The 13,094-nt window shown below is 44.9% G+C and overlaps 1 long non-coding RNA gene across 1 annotated transcript; it reads right to left on the minus strand.

Annotated features, from left to right (window-relative positions):
• Positions 1–5,220, minus strand: LOC148685329 (uncharacterized). The gene is made up of 2 exons (XR_015950548.1): positions 4,859–5,220; positions 1–1,197 (listed from the first exon to the last, which is right to left on the minus strand). It is a non-coding gene; the product is annotated as an uncharacterized LOC148685329 (long non-coding RNA).
• Positions 5,221–13,094: the final 7,874 nt, after the last annotated feature.

The following is a 13,094-nucleotide window of genomic DNA, read 5'->3' on the forward strand; positions in this document are numbered from 1 at the left end:
TTAGGAGTCCATTATGTTTATTGCAAAGCAATAAGGTTACAGTCGAATCTTTTCGGAATACTGCAACCCCGCCCAAAGGTCGGGCAGGAATTTATAACATTTCAGACAAAGGATTTTGATTTAACCAATCACATAAAACATTACATCATTTAATATTTTAATATTCATCATTGTCTCATTTCATATTCAATGCGCATATCATTACCTAATCTAATACGCATGCGCAATAAGCATTGCTAACTAGGCCAAGGATTGCTAGCTAGGCCTCTGATTCTCAATAAGATGTTACATTGTGAGATAGTATGCGTGTTGGGAACCTGTGTTACGTGTACTATATAACAATTTGTGTTCTAGCTTATGAATTGCTTCTTTGTGATTTACGTATTAGCTGACCTTCTATCCCAGTAGGGACGGCTTCTTGCTGAATCATCAGTTTCTTTAAAGCAACAGGTTTCCATAATTCACTATTATAAGCATATTCCAGGATTTATAGGGAATTACATTATTAACTTAATTGGGGCCCTTTGGGCCCCTGCTACATTTCTCCCTTTCACTTCAAGCTAGAGGTGCGAGACTACTCGCACCGATCAGCTTGACACTTATGTAACTCATTCAGCTTGACCCTCAGGTAACTCAGTTAGACAACTCCTGCTTTTGGCAATTGGTGGTATTGCAAAAGTAACTGCTTTTGGGCCATGTTTACGGACTATGTTGGGAAGGATTTAAATACAGATTGTCATCTAAATTTGGTACTGGGTTGGCACCATTCCATTTAGCCAATAAGACCAGTGCCAATCCCCCTACTAACATCCAAAAATGTATAGAATTGCCATTGCCCTATTTGGACGAGGGCGCTAAAAATAAGGGAGTCTTTTAGATTTGGAGATTAGGATCGAAGAATCCTCAAGCTTCCCATTCTGCGTAGAGCAAACCAGCTTCCAGAGTGTGACGTAGGGATCCTGTTGGTACAAAGTCAATTCTAAGTCAAAGTCTTAGTCCTAAGCACACGTCCTGGTGCTCACAGACCAAAGGTGAATCCAAGGAACAAACCCCCCAGCAATCGCAGTCTGTGGTCAGCAAAACAGCAAACAGCCCTCGCCACCGCGGTGTCAATGGCTCATCAATCCACAGATTCAGCCAGATGTGTACTGGTGCGCTGGTGCAGAGGCCATCAAAGGGGTATGCCCAAGGACGCACCTGGGGAGAAAAAGAAACAAAACACGGCAGAGAGAGACTGCACATGGTGATGTAATGCATGTCCCCCAATAACCACCAGCCCACTGTTGACCCACAGGAGAATATTGGAGGGTCTAGGGAATATCTGCAAACAGGGCAATGGGGGGTCTGTGAACAGGGCAATAGGGAGAAGCTCAGACAGAGCTAGGTTGCTGGACAGAGCCAAGGCATTGAATTAGGTTTAGAGCCATCAGTTGGCAACTCTCATTGTTCTACACTGCCGTGGCGGCCAGCTTGGCGTGTTTGCCAACTCCGCTCTACGGTGTTTTGCTTGGACAATGGAGTTAACCCCTCGATGTGCTCTTTCAAAAGGTGACAATTTCAGGGTTCCTTTTGGGTAACAACAAATTCTGGGCAGGGTAACAGGGGTACCTCTGTCTATTTTATCACAGTCTATGAAGTGTTTGCTTTGTCCACTCCTCCAATACCCCGGAACCAGAGCCACCTTCAGCTCCTCTCATCGTCCCCTGTTTCTGCCATGACAGGCAGCCTGGCGGGCCACCAACTCCTTGGCGGGCCATCAACTCTGCCCCACAGCGTTCCGTTTGGACGACGGAGTCACCCCTTAGATGTGCTCTGCAACATGGGCACGGAGGGTTGTGAAAGCACACTCCAAATCTGTGTAGAAGATAGACATTGCCCTCAAAATGTGTACACATTCCTCTTCCATCCTGTTTTTCTTCCAATTATTCCAAATTTCTGCCCCCGGTCTGTTTACCAGTAGCATCCCACTATCCCCCTTTCTCTCCTGAGGTTCAAAAGTACCCCACGTCCTCACAATGTCAGGTCTAGTACTGTAGCTGCTGCTTCCAAGAGCTCCACCTTTTCCATTCCCAACATCCCATTCTTCACTTGCCACCCTCACATAAACCTCTGTTCACATATTCACTGATCATTGGGAGCTGTGAGGCCCCCTTTCATCCCACTTGCTTAGAATGTTGTGCAAGAGGGGCTTATGACAAACCAATATCCTTCCTCCATTCTTTTCCTAACCCATTTCAAAATTCACCCACTGCTTGCACACCACTCTTTCCCCACTTAAAATGAAATACTGAGTGCATGTGTGAACAAGACAGGAACATGTGTGAAAAAAATAAAATACTGGGTGCATGTGTGCTGAAAAAAAAAATCTTCCAGTCAGTTTAATGCCAAAAGCAATGGTGATATCAGGAAGCACACACACTTCACTTGCCCCCACCTTCCCAGGCCAAAAGCTTGGGAAGGAAGGCCACAAGCAGTGAAGAGAACAAAATATGATACAATTCATACTGCTAGTCAGAGAACAAAGGGATTACTCACGCACACACACACTAAGGATGCCCCCTCCATTTACTCCCAGAAGGGAGGGGAGGGGTGGATGGAGAAGAGAAGGGAGGGTGTCTGTGTGAGAGAGGGGGGGAGTGATACCCTGCACCCCCCTCTGCGCGCACATACACACACAGAGAACACAGGCCTATTATTGCGCAGCTATCATGGGTGCAGAAAACCTGAACAAAATGTGAAAATGTGTTAAAAAAAAATAAAATACTGAAAGCCAGAACATGCAACCAGCAGGTGCCATTAAGGAAAGTCCAGAACATGAAATTTCGTTTAAAAAAAATGAATAAGCACCAGCAAGCAATAACTAAAAAAACAATAGTCGGGGTCGGAGCTGCAGTAAAAAAAATCCAGAAACCAATATGAACCAGTGAGAGAGCAGGAATAAATGAGACAATTAGAGTAACCAGTGTAGACCAGTAAGAGCCAATCAAGGGAGCAGGCCTTTAAGTGCACCTAAGCTGCAGGTTAAAGAAGGGAAGGAAGGCCTGCAAAGTGCAATGTGTTTGGAGAAGGGGTCATTTTTCCCTAACACCAGGAAGGTAAAGCAATTCATGGAAGGTTAAGGGTGTGCTCCCAGACACAGTGGACAAACCTCTATTGTGTTAAAAGTAACTCAGAAGAACAGCAAAAAAAAAAAAAAAAAGAATGCACTGATCTTCTTTCGTTCTGGGGGAAATGATACAATTCGAAATGCTAGCTTAAGGAACACATAGTCCTTTTCACACACACACGAATGCAAACGCCTGGCTCTTCGCAGCCCCCCCTTCCATCAGGTTGGAAACACAAGCCTCAATGCAAAAAGCACTCAAAAAGAGAAACAGCCACACAGTCATGCAAAGGTCTAACCCCCCCCCTCCCCAGCCCTTTTGCTCGGGAGGAAGGGGGGAAGCCCATAAAAAAAAACATGCAAAGAGGGTACATGGACCTGGATGTTTCTACCCCCATGTTGCACAGACAGAGAATTTGTGGAAGGAAAAGCACACTCACACACATACACACACACACATTACACAGGCAAGGTTCAATCAGGGATATAGAGAGCTTTTATTTCGTAAAAAGTAACTTGGAAGGAGCAGAAAAATTTCCTGTAACTTACTGCTTTCAGGGAACAGTTCCTATCAACAAGATAACTTCTATTTGGTTAACCGGAAAGGAGGAAAACAAAGAAAGTCCCTTTTTTCCCTCCCGGGCAATAACACCCGGATAGGACAACAGGGGATAACTTAATAATCTCTCCCCAGTCCCAGCTTTCAGCTGGAACTCGGACTTGACACACACACCGACTCAAACAAACTCACATAACCTAATAAAATTGAACAGCAACACTGATCACACCAAGGCCTCTGACGACGCAGAGACCCCCCAGATTCACACCAAGGCGTCTGCAGATGGCAGACACCCCCAAACAGAATCTCACCAAGGCGTCTGCAGATGGCAGACACCCCCAAACAGAATCACACCAAGGCGTCTGCAGATGGCAGACACCCCCAAACAGAATCTCACCAAGGCGTCTGCAGATGGCAGACACCCCCAAACAGATTCACACCAAGGCGTCTGCAGATGGCAGACACCCCCAAACAGATTCACACCAAGGCGTCTGCAGTTGGCAGACACCCCCAAACAGATTCACACCAAGGCGTCTGCAGATGGCAGACACCCCCAAACAGATTCACACCAAGGCGTCTGCAGATGGCAGACACCCCCAAACAGATTCACACCAAGGCGTCTGCAGATGGCAGACACCCCCAAACAGATTCACACCAAGGCGTCTGCAGATGGCAGACACCCCCAAACAGAATCTCACCAAGGCGTCTGCAGATGGCAGACACCCCCAAACAGATTCACACCAAGGCGTCTGCAGATGGCAGACACCCCCAAACAGATTCACACCAAGGCGTCTGCAGATGGCAGACACCCCCAAACAGATTCACACCAAGGCGTCTGCAGATGGCAGACACCCCCAAACAGATTCACACCAAGGCGTCTGCAGATGGCAGACACCCCCAAACAGATTCACACCAAGGCGCAGATGGCAGACACCCCCAAACAGAATCTCACAAAGGCCAGTGCTGATGCAGAGACCCCTACTCAAAGGATTATTTCAAATAAGTTTTTAAACAGCAACAAAGTTTCAAATTCTTACTTCAGCTAAATCTAGTTAGCCCCGCAACCCTCAATTTCCCTCTTGGTTTACTATTCGGCCCACTAACAGTACCTTCTGCCCTCTGTGACCTTTCCAAGGTGGATCAGACCTTGCTTCCCCTTTTTAAAAGGAGGTTCCCAAACACCAAGAATTTCATACCTTTCTTATCTGTTGGTCGTTTGTTGCCGGGACTCCGTCTCCTCCTCAGTTAGTTGAAACGCAGGTTGGGCGTCTTTGTCCTCGACTGCTTCTCCGGATTTTCCCAGGATTCTTCCCTTGGCACGCGCTTTGAAGAAAAATCCTTCGACTCGGCCGAAGTAGTAGAAGAGAAAAACGTGTCCCAAAGCGTCCTGCTTCAACCTTGGTACATCCGAGAAGTCACGGCACCAAATGTTGTAAGCCAAAAATGGCTTATCTTCTGAGTTAGCCAATAAAACTCAGAGACAAGAGGAGTTAGGAGTCCATTATGTTTATTGCAAAGCAATAAGGTTCCAGTCGAATCTTTTCGGAATACTGCAACCCCGCCCAAAGGTCGGGCAGGAATTTATAACATTTCAGACAAAGGATTTTGATTTAACCAATCACATAAAACATTACATCATTTAATATTTTAATATTCATCATTGTCTCATTTCATATTCAATGCGCATATCATTACCTAATCTAATACGCATGCGCAATAAGCATTGCTAACTAGGCCAAGGATTGCTAGCTAGGCCTCTGATTCTCAATAAGATGTTACATTGTGAGATAGTATGCGTGTTGGGAACCTGTGTTACGTGTACTATATAACAATTTGTGTTCTAGCTTATGAATTGCTTCTTTGTGATTTACGTATTAGCTGACCTTCTATCCCAGTAGGGACGGCTTCTTGCTGAATCATCAGTTTCTTTAAAGCAACAGGTTTCCATAATTCACTATTATAAGCATATTCCAGGATTTATAGGGAATTACATTATTAACTTAATTGGGGCCCTTTGGGCCCCTGCTACAAGAGCACTTCCTTAGTGCCCCTACATTGTCACCTGAGTGCTTCTGGAGCACTCAGTTATTTCTGTCAGGAATCATCGCAGATTGGAGCTGTACTTAGAAGTCATCAGAGCGCTTAGCTATTAGACCACAATTTGGGAACCCCTGCATTATAATGTAGGAACATTTACATAATATAGCAGAGTTAATCGATTCCTTGTTTGAGTTTACACAGCAGTAAGCGGATTGCTAACTCGTTTGAGTCCTTTTAATAATTATGGCTTCTACCTTCCTGCCTTCCTGATTGATAATCCCTTTTGTCCCTTTTAAAGAAAAATACACATGAATCTGAATGATAATAACATAAACTGCTTTACTGTCAGATTCATTGAGAACATACATAGGTTACATAACATATAAACTATATACTAGATATTAGTGAGTCCTAAAAAGACTCCATCAGAGCATTTGCTACTTAACATTCCTATCAGCAGCAGACCAACCGACCAACTGACAAAACTGACTGTCACATAGAGGCAGTTAGTCCTCTCTTAGAATGTTGGATTTGACTGACATATCCCACATATAAGATGGCATTCCCTGTGTATGGTGGTGAGTGGGCTTATGAAGGGTGTTTTTAGCCCACGTGAATTATTTAATAAAGATAATAAATAAAGTGCTTATTTAAGTTCTTTTTGAAATTAAATACCATATTCAATGGTCAGGGATAATGTGAGTTGTAGTGCAACAACAGCTGGAAGGCCAATGTTTTCCCATTCCTGCATTAAGATGTGGCCTAGGAAGACCTGGGTTCAAATCCCTGTTCATCAGTGGGGCCACTTGCAACCTCTCAGCCTGGCATGGAATAATCCCATTGCAGAACCCTGAGCTGCTTGGCTGATGGGCTGGATGCAAAAATGACAATGTATTGCATGTTCAGCCAATGTGATTCCCTTCGAATGTTAGACTCCCTTGCACTCAACCTCCAACCTTTCCTCTTACATCAGCACAGCCACCTCCTAGAATAATATTGTGGCCCTTCAGAAGGCTGCCAGGCTGCAACACCTCATCATCTCTGATCACTGGAGATGCTGGCTAGGCCTGAAGGGAGTTGGAGTCCAACAGCACATGGAGGGCAACACATTGACTCTCCCTGGTGAACATTCAGCACTCACAGAGATATCAAGTATGTTGCACTCAAGATGTAGTTAGTCCAGCCATGCATGAGGTTCCCCTGAGGAGGTGTATACAGAGGAAAGGATGGAGCAGAGCCAGGTTCAGAGGTAATACATCTCTCTCATTGATTGATTGGTATTTATTTATACACCTCTTAATGCCAAAATACACTTCTAAGCATTTTTCAAGTACAAAAGCCAATTACACTAGCCTTATTATTTTCTGTGGTTCCTGCATTGCAGGGAGTTGGACTAGATGTCTCTTTGGTTCCCTTCCAGCTCTACATTTCTATGATTCTATAGGCAACAGCAGTAGGAGGCTACTCTCCTACTGCCCTGCTTGCAAGCATTTTCTTAACCTTTGTAGAAAACATGATGGCCAGACAGGCCTTTCATCTGATTCACAAGGCTTCTTCTTATGTTCTTGTATGGTGGCTGTTTTTTGTTTGAGCATAGGAAGCTGGCTCAGTCCGTCTCACTCAGTATTGTCTACACTGACTGGCAGCAGCTCTCCAGGCTTTCAGGCTGGGGTTTCTCCCAGCTCTACCTGGATTTCCTGGGAAAAGAACCCAGGCTATGGCCCTTCCCCTACCATGTGAATCATCTTCTCGAAGGGTCCATTTATTCCTGTGCAAAAAGATGGCATGGAAGCTTGCTGAGGTCTCCAGATGGCACAGGGACATGTGGTCAGAAAGCAAATACCACTGGCTAGGAACAAGGAACATCAAGCAAGGGAAGAGTACATATTGATCTATTTCATCCATGAAACTTTCTTTTAATGCAGAACGACAGGAAACTAACTTTGAGCCAAGAGGCCAAGTCATCTGTTGAGCCACACACCATAATTACCTGGAAGTCTCCTTCCTAAGTAGCTCAGTTTATTCACCATTTTTCTGGGTGCATTTGCCACAAACTGAAGTCACAGGCCACTGCTGGCGCATGCCAAAGATGCATAAAACCATCCTGATTTCTGACTGGATGCCTTGTTGAACAGAGTGGATGTGTTTATCTGAAATGAAAGGCCTTATTTGGCAGCTGATCTTGACAGTTCATAGACAGGTAAAAGAGCCTTCTCCAACCTGGTGCCCTCTGGCTGTTTTGGACTATGACTACCATCAACCCCTGGTAGTCCAAAACAGCCAAGGTGGAGGTATTAGTTTAGAGAAGGGTGCAGTAGTCCTATATGACTAAAATATAGGGGGAACCTGCAAATATGGAAATAATAGCTCATTGGTAGGGCATCTGTTTTGCATGCAGAAGGTCCCAGGTTCCACGCCCTGCATCTCCACATAGGGCTAGGAGAGCCCCTGTCTGAAATCCTGGAGATCTGCTGACAGTTTGTATTGAGCTAGATGGACCGGTGAAGGCTGGTCCCCTAGAGCAAGAGGAGCATTGCCCCACTATCTTTAGCCTGCTCTCCTCCAGTGCCCACCTGTTTGCTTCTTACATCCAATCCATGGGTGGTACTGCCTGTTAGCTTCCTCTTCCTTAGTCTCTGTGTTGCCTTTGTACTGAGACTCAGAGGGGAGAATTGTATGAGGGAATGGAATTAGTCAGTCCTGCCTGTCATTGGCTCTGCCTCCTGCTTGGTATCTTTGCCTTCCCCCCTACCAGTCTCAGGGGGCGGCAGCCACCACTGAGATGGAGCAAGGGTCTGAGTCAGGATAAGGACGTTTCCAAAGTTCTGTTTTGAGGATGGGAGGAAGCAGTGGTTGTGAGGTATAAGAGGGAGGTTTGTTTGTTTACTGTGGGTGGTATTCAGTGCTAGTCCTACTCAGAGTAAACCTGCTGCAGTTAATGGACATAACAGGTTTAATAATTTCAGTGGGTCTACTCTGCATAGGATTTTGTTGAATACAACCCACTGGACCTTGCAACTAACATGGTTATGAACTGACTATTGATATCAAGTTTGGTCACTCTTCGGCACCACTGCTCCAGGCAAGAGCCACCCACCACCTTTCCCCCTGATGCTGCTCCTATGCCTTTAGCAGAATTTCTTCCAGAAGTCTGCTTTCATGTACAATTCAAAACAAAGATTTAATTGCATCTTTTGGAAGTCTGACTGAGCATCTTTATGTACAGTAGACTGAAAGCCCATCTCTCTCTCTCTCTCTCTCTCTCTCTCTCTCTCTCTCTCACACACACACACACACACACACACACACACACAACCTTCCCCAACCTAGGATCCTCCAGATGTTTTGGATTACAATCTCCATCCCATCTGCAGTTGAAAACATCAGGAGGGCACCCGGTTGGTGAAAGCTGGTGTAAAGCTCTTTTCCTAAAGCTCATTGATTGTCATCTGTTCCGAAGTTGAAGTTGCATATGCTGTTAGTTACATTTGAGACAATCTGGGAAACTCTCTTACTGGGGGAAAGCCCTTCCTTCTTTAGCAGCAGAGAGAAATCCAGTACTGTACTTGCTTACTTTGTCTCAGGGCATTAATAGCTATGGTAACAAAGTGGCAATGATGGCAACCTTATCCCAGTTACTAGAGTAACAGGAGCCAACATGAAGAGAAACATTGTTTTTTGTTCTCCTTTATTATTATCTATTGCTGAATGTATTTGCCATTGAAACCGTCTTGGTTTCCACCCGTAAAATTGATGCCTTTACATTGTGAGTTTGCATCATAGCTGCCAAGTTATCCCTTTTTTAAGGGATTTTCCCTTATGCTGAATAGGCTTCCTCGCAAGAAAAGGGAAAACTTGGCAGCTATGGTTTGCATCTAACAGGATCCTGACCTAATGCATGTAGCTGGGGCCCATCCCCTTACCTGCTTTGATATTCCTTGCTGGTAGCACCACCTGGCTCAGCGGAAAGGATGTCAACAGCAGCCATCTTCATGGAGCAGGCTGATCCAGAATGGAAGAAAGGGCAGAGCAGCACAAGAACACAAGACAAGCCTTCTGGATCAGGCCAGTGGCCCATCTAGTCCAGCATCCTGTTCTCACACTGGTCAACCTGATGCCTGTGGGAAGCCTGTAAACTACGGTAGACATGAGCACAACAGCGCTCTGCTCACCTGCAATTCCCAGCAACTGGTCTTTAAGAGTCATGATGCCTCTGACATTGGCTAGCAGCTCTTTATAGCCGTGTCCTCCATGGATTTGTCTAATCCCCCTTTAAAGCCATTTAGGTTGGTGGCTATCACTGCCTCCTGTGGGAGTGAGTTCCATAGTTTATGTGTCATGAGAAGTTAACCCTGGATCTCTCTATATAATACCAGCATACCTATGTAGATAATCAGTAATACAGCCTTGGTGGACTGGGTGATATCATTCCCATGTGTGGTATTCAACTAAGTTTTACTCAGAGTAGACCCATTAATTTTAGTGGCTCTGCTCTGAACAAAACAAAACATAATTGACTACTGCCCTAAGAAGCCATAAATATCTCATTCACAGTTTTGGGCTCTGGAAGAGCTTTCATCTGTTAGCTATTCTTGGCAGGGCCTGACCATCCACATGTAATCTAATTAATGCCATGTTCCAAATCAGTGGCTGATTCAGCCAGTGAAGCATCAGCTGAGCTTTGCAGCGAAGGCAGGGCTGTCTGTCTCTGCTGTTCAAAGGCAGACGAGCCTCACCGTTTGGTTCTGATCCTTGTGCAATCTCTGCCCCTTGCTTTCTCTTTAATCTGCCTCTTGCTGTGCAATTCTATGCATGTCTACTCATAGGTAACCTACTCAGTTCAATGGGGTAAACAGATATAGAACTGCAGCCTACCGTAGTAATAAACACACTTACTAAGGAATAACTCCCACTGAGTATTTTAGGATATGTGCCATATAATTGGGGCTGAACAAATGCCAGAAGTTTGGTTTCTAGTTTCTGCAGGCAGCAATTATTTGTGACTAAACAAGTCAGTTCTGCTGAAATGCCAACTCTTTTGGGCCTCCTCCCCCTCCACTGGTAGCGGCCACTCCAGCAGGCTGGCTCAGTGGGAAGCAGGGCCCAAGAACTACTATTTAACTTTTAAGAACTGGCACACAAGTTTGCTTTTCTTTTTGCCCTCTTCCCTCCTGGTCCTGTTTTCCTTGTATGTTGTGTCTTTTAGATGGTAAGCCTACAGGCAGGAACTGCCTTGTTTAACTTGACTGGATGTAAGCCTCTTTGGGAGTCTTTTTGGCTGAAGAGCATTGTACAAATCCTCAGAGTAAACAAATTCATCTGGCTATCCTGGAAGGTCCAGAGGCTGTACAGTGGATTTGAGGTTTGATTGCCTTGGCTGTGAAAGAGACAACAATCTTTCTTAAGCAAGGCTGGAAAATTTTCAAAATATTTGGCAGGAATTTCTTGAGCTATTTTAATAATACTGATAGCTTCCTAAGAAAATGACCAATTACTGTTTTCATGTTTCTGCAGTTGAGGCTGCCCTCTCCCTTTTCTCTTTATTCCCGTGTGTTTTTGATATGTGTGTTTCTGCCACATCACTTCTCGTCGTCATCATCATCATCATCATCATCATCATCCAAAATTGCCATTCATTTGGGGGAGGATGAGATGGAGGGCTTAAAGAGAGGGAAGCGAAGGCAGAAAGAGGGTGGATTTCATCGTGGGCTGTGGGTGAAGGGGGAAAAAGTGGCTATTGTGGCTTGCTTCAGAACTTTATTATTTAGAGAATGGTGTGTGCATGCCTTTGCAATCCTGTGTGTTTTTCTATATAGTATAAGCTTATAGTAATATGGCAGCTGTGCCACCTCTGGAATTACAAAAATGGAAGCCCTAAGCTGAAAAAATTTGAATATTAGTAGTTATCAAAGTGTGTGTTCAGCAATCTTCAGCGTCTTAAACTTCAGATCTGGTGTGATGGCTAAACTGATATATTATAGCCTGTGCTTACCTAACAAGCCACGATCAAACGAAGCCTCTGCTAACAATGAGTTTCCCCCACCAGGCCCACTAATCCTGCTCCCAATGTAGCATTGCTCCAGAGTGATACCACAGCATGGAGAAAGTGAAGAGGGAGAGGTCTCCTCCCCACAATACTAGAACTTGGGGCATCCAATGAAGCGGAAGATTCAAGGCACGGCAAATGGCAAAAACTGTGGATCCCGCTAACATAAGATATAGCGATGTCCACCAACTTGCATGGATTTTAAAAGAGAATTAGACGAATTCATGGTGGAATAAACCTAGCAATGGCTACCAGCCATGATATCTTGTGTTCTACCCCCCCCCCCCCGTGTTGAGAGGCGACGCACCCCTGAATACCAGAATGCTGGGAATCACAAGTGCAGAGACCATGCTATACTCTGGCCCTGCTTGTGGACTTCCCATAATGGGCATCTGGTTGGATTCTGTGAGAACAGGATACTGGACTAAATGGACTTTTAACATTATCCAGCAGGACTCTTCCTGTGTTCTTAGCCATTATTTCGGAAGTTAAATTGCTTTTGAAATGAATGGAGCAAAATAGGTGTTGCCTGCCCTCTGGTCTAAAGAACTTTCCTTCCTTCTGACCATCACCACAGCTGCTGGCAAATTGCTATAGAGGAGGAAAATATCCCTTCCCTGATTTTATTTATTTGCTTTTTTTTAGCTGCCCAAGCACTGCATCTCCCAACCCCCTTCCTCCTCTACTTCCAGCCTCCGAAGCCCCAGGAGGGAAGCTGGCTGTTCTCACAATATTCCAGCTGGGATCAGAACAAGATGCTAATGCCAGCAATATCTCACAAACAAGCCTCATTCTCTCAGAAGCCTTCCAGGCTAACGTTTCTCACCCAAGAAACCAGCTCCTTCAGATGAACAGTCAGGCCTCCAAAAGCATCTCTGAATTCAGGCCAGTTCTCATATATCCAACACCAGTTGCAGTTGCACACTAAACTAGGAGCTTTCTGGCTATCATAAAATATTTGAGGCCTGGCTGCTTGTTTGGCTTCATTTCATTTTCACAGGTATGCTGCTGTGGTATGATGCCCTCACCCTCACAAATCTGTAATTTAAATTGCCGTGTGTGTGTGGACACAGTTCTTAAAGGTTCTTTCGAGAGGCATTGTGCTTTTCTTCACTGAAGTTTCAACACATACTTTCCATCTATCCACTGATGTGTATCACAGTTTCCCCTCACCAATACGATCCTTTGATGAGGCTTTTCTCTTTACTGCTCTGGAAAGACGCTCTCAATATTTGCTAAGACACAACAACACATATACACACAAGACCCATCGGCTATCATTTAGGAGTCATCTTTCCTTTGTTCTCTGCAACAAACGCTTTTGTTTGTTTTCTAGTATTGGTGCC

This window comes from Zootoca vivipara, chromosome 6 (genome assembly GCF_965207765.1).
Source record: "Zootoca vivipara chromosome 6, rZooViv2.hap1.1, whole genome shotgun sequence".
NCBI classification, from domain to species: domain Eukaryota; kingdom Metazoa; phylum Chordata; class Lepidosauria; order Squamata; family Lacertidae; genus Zootoca; species Zootoca vivipara.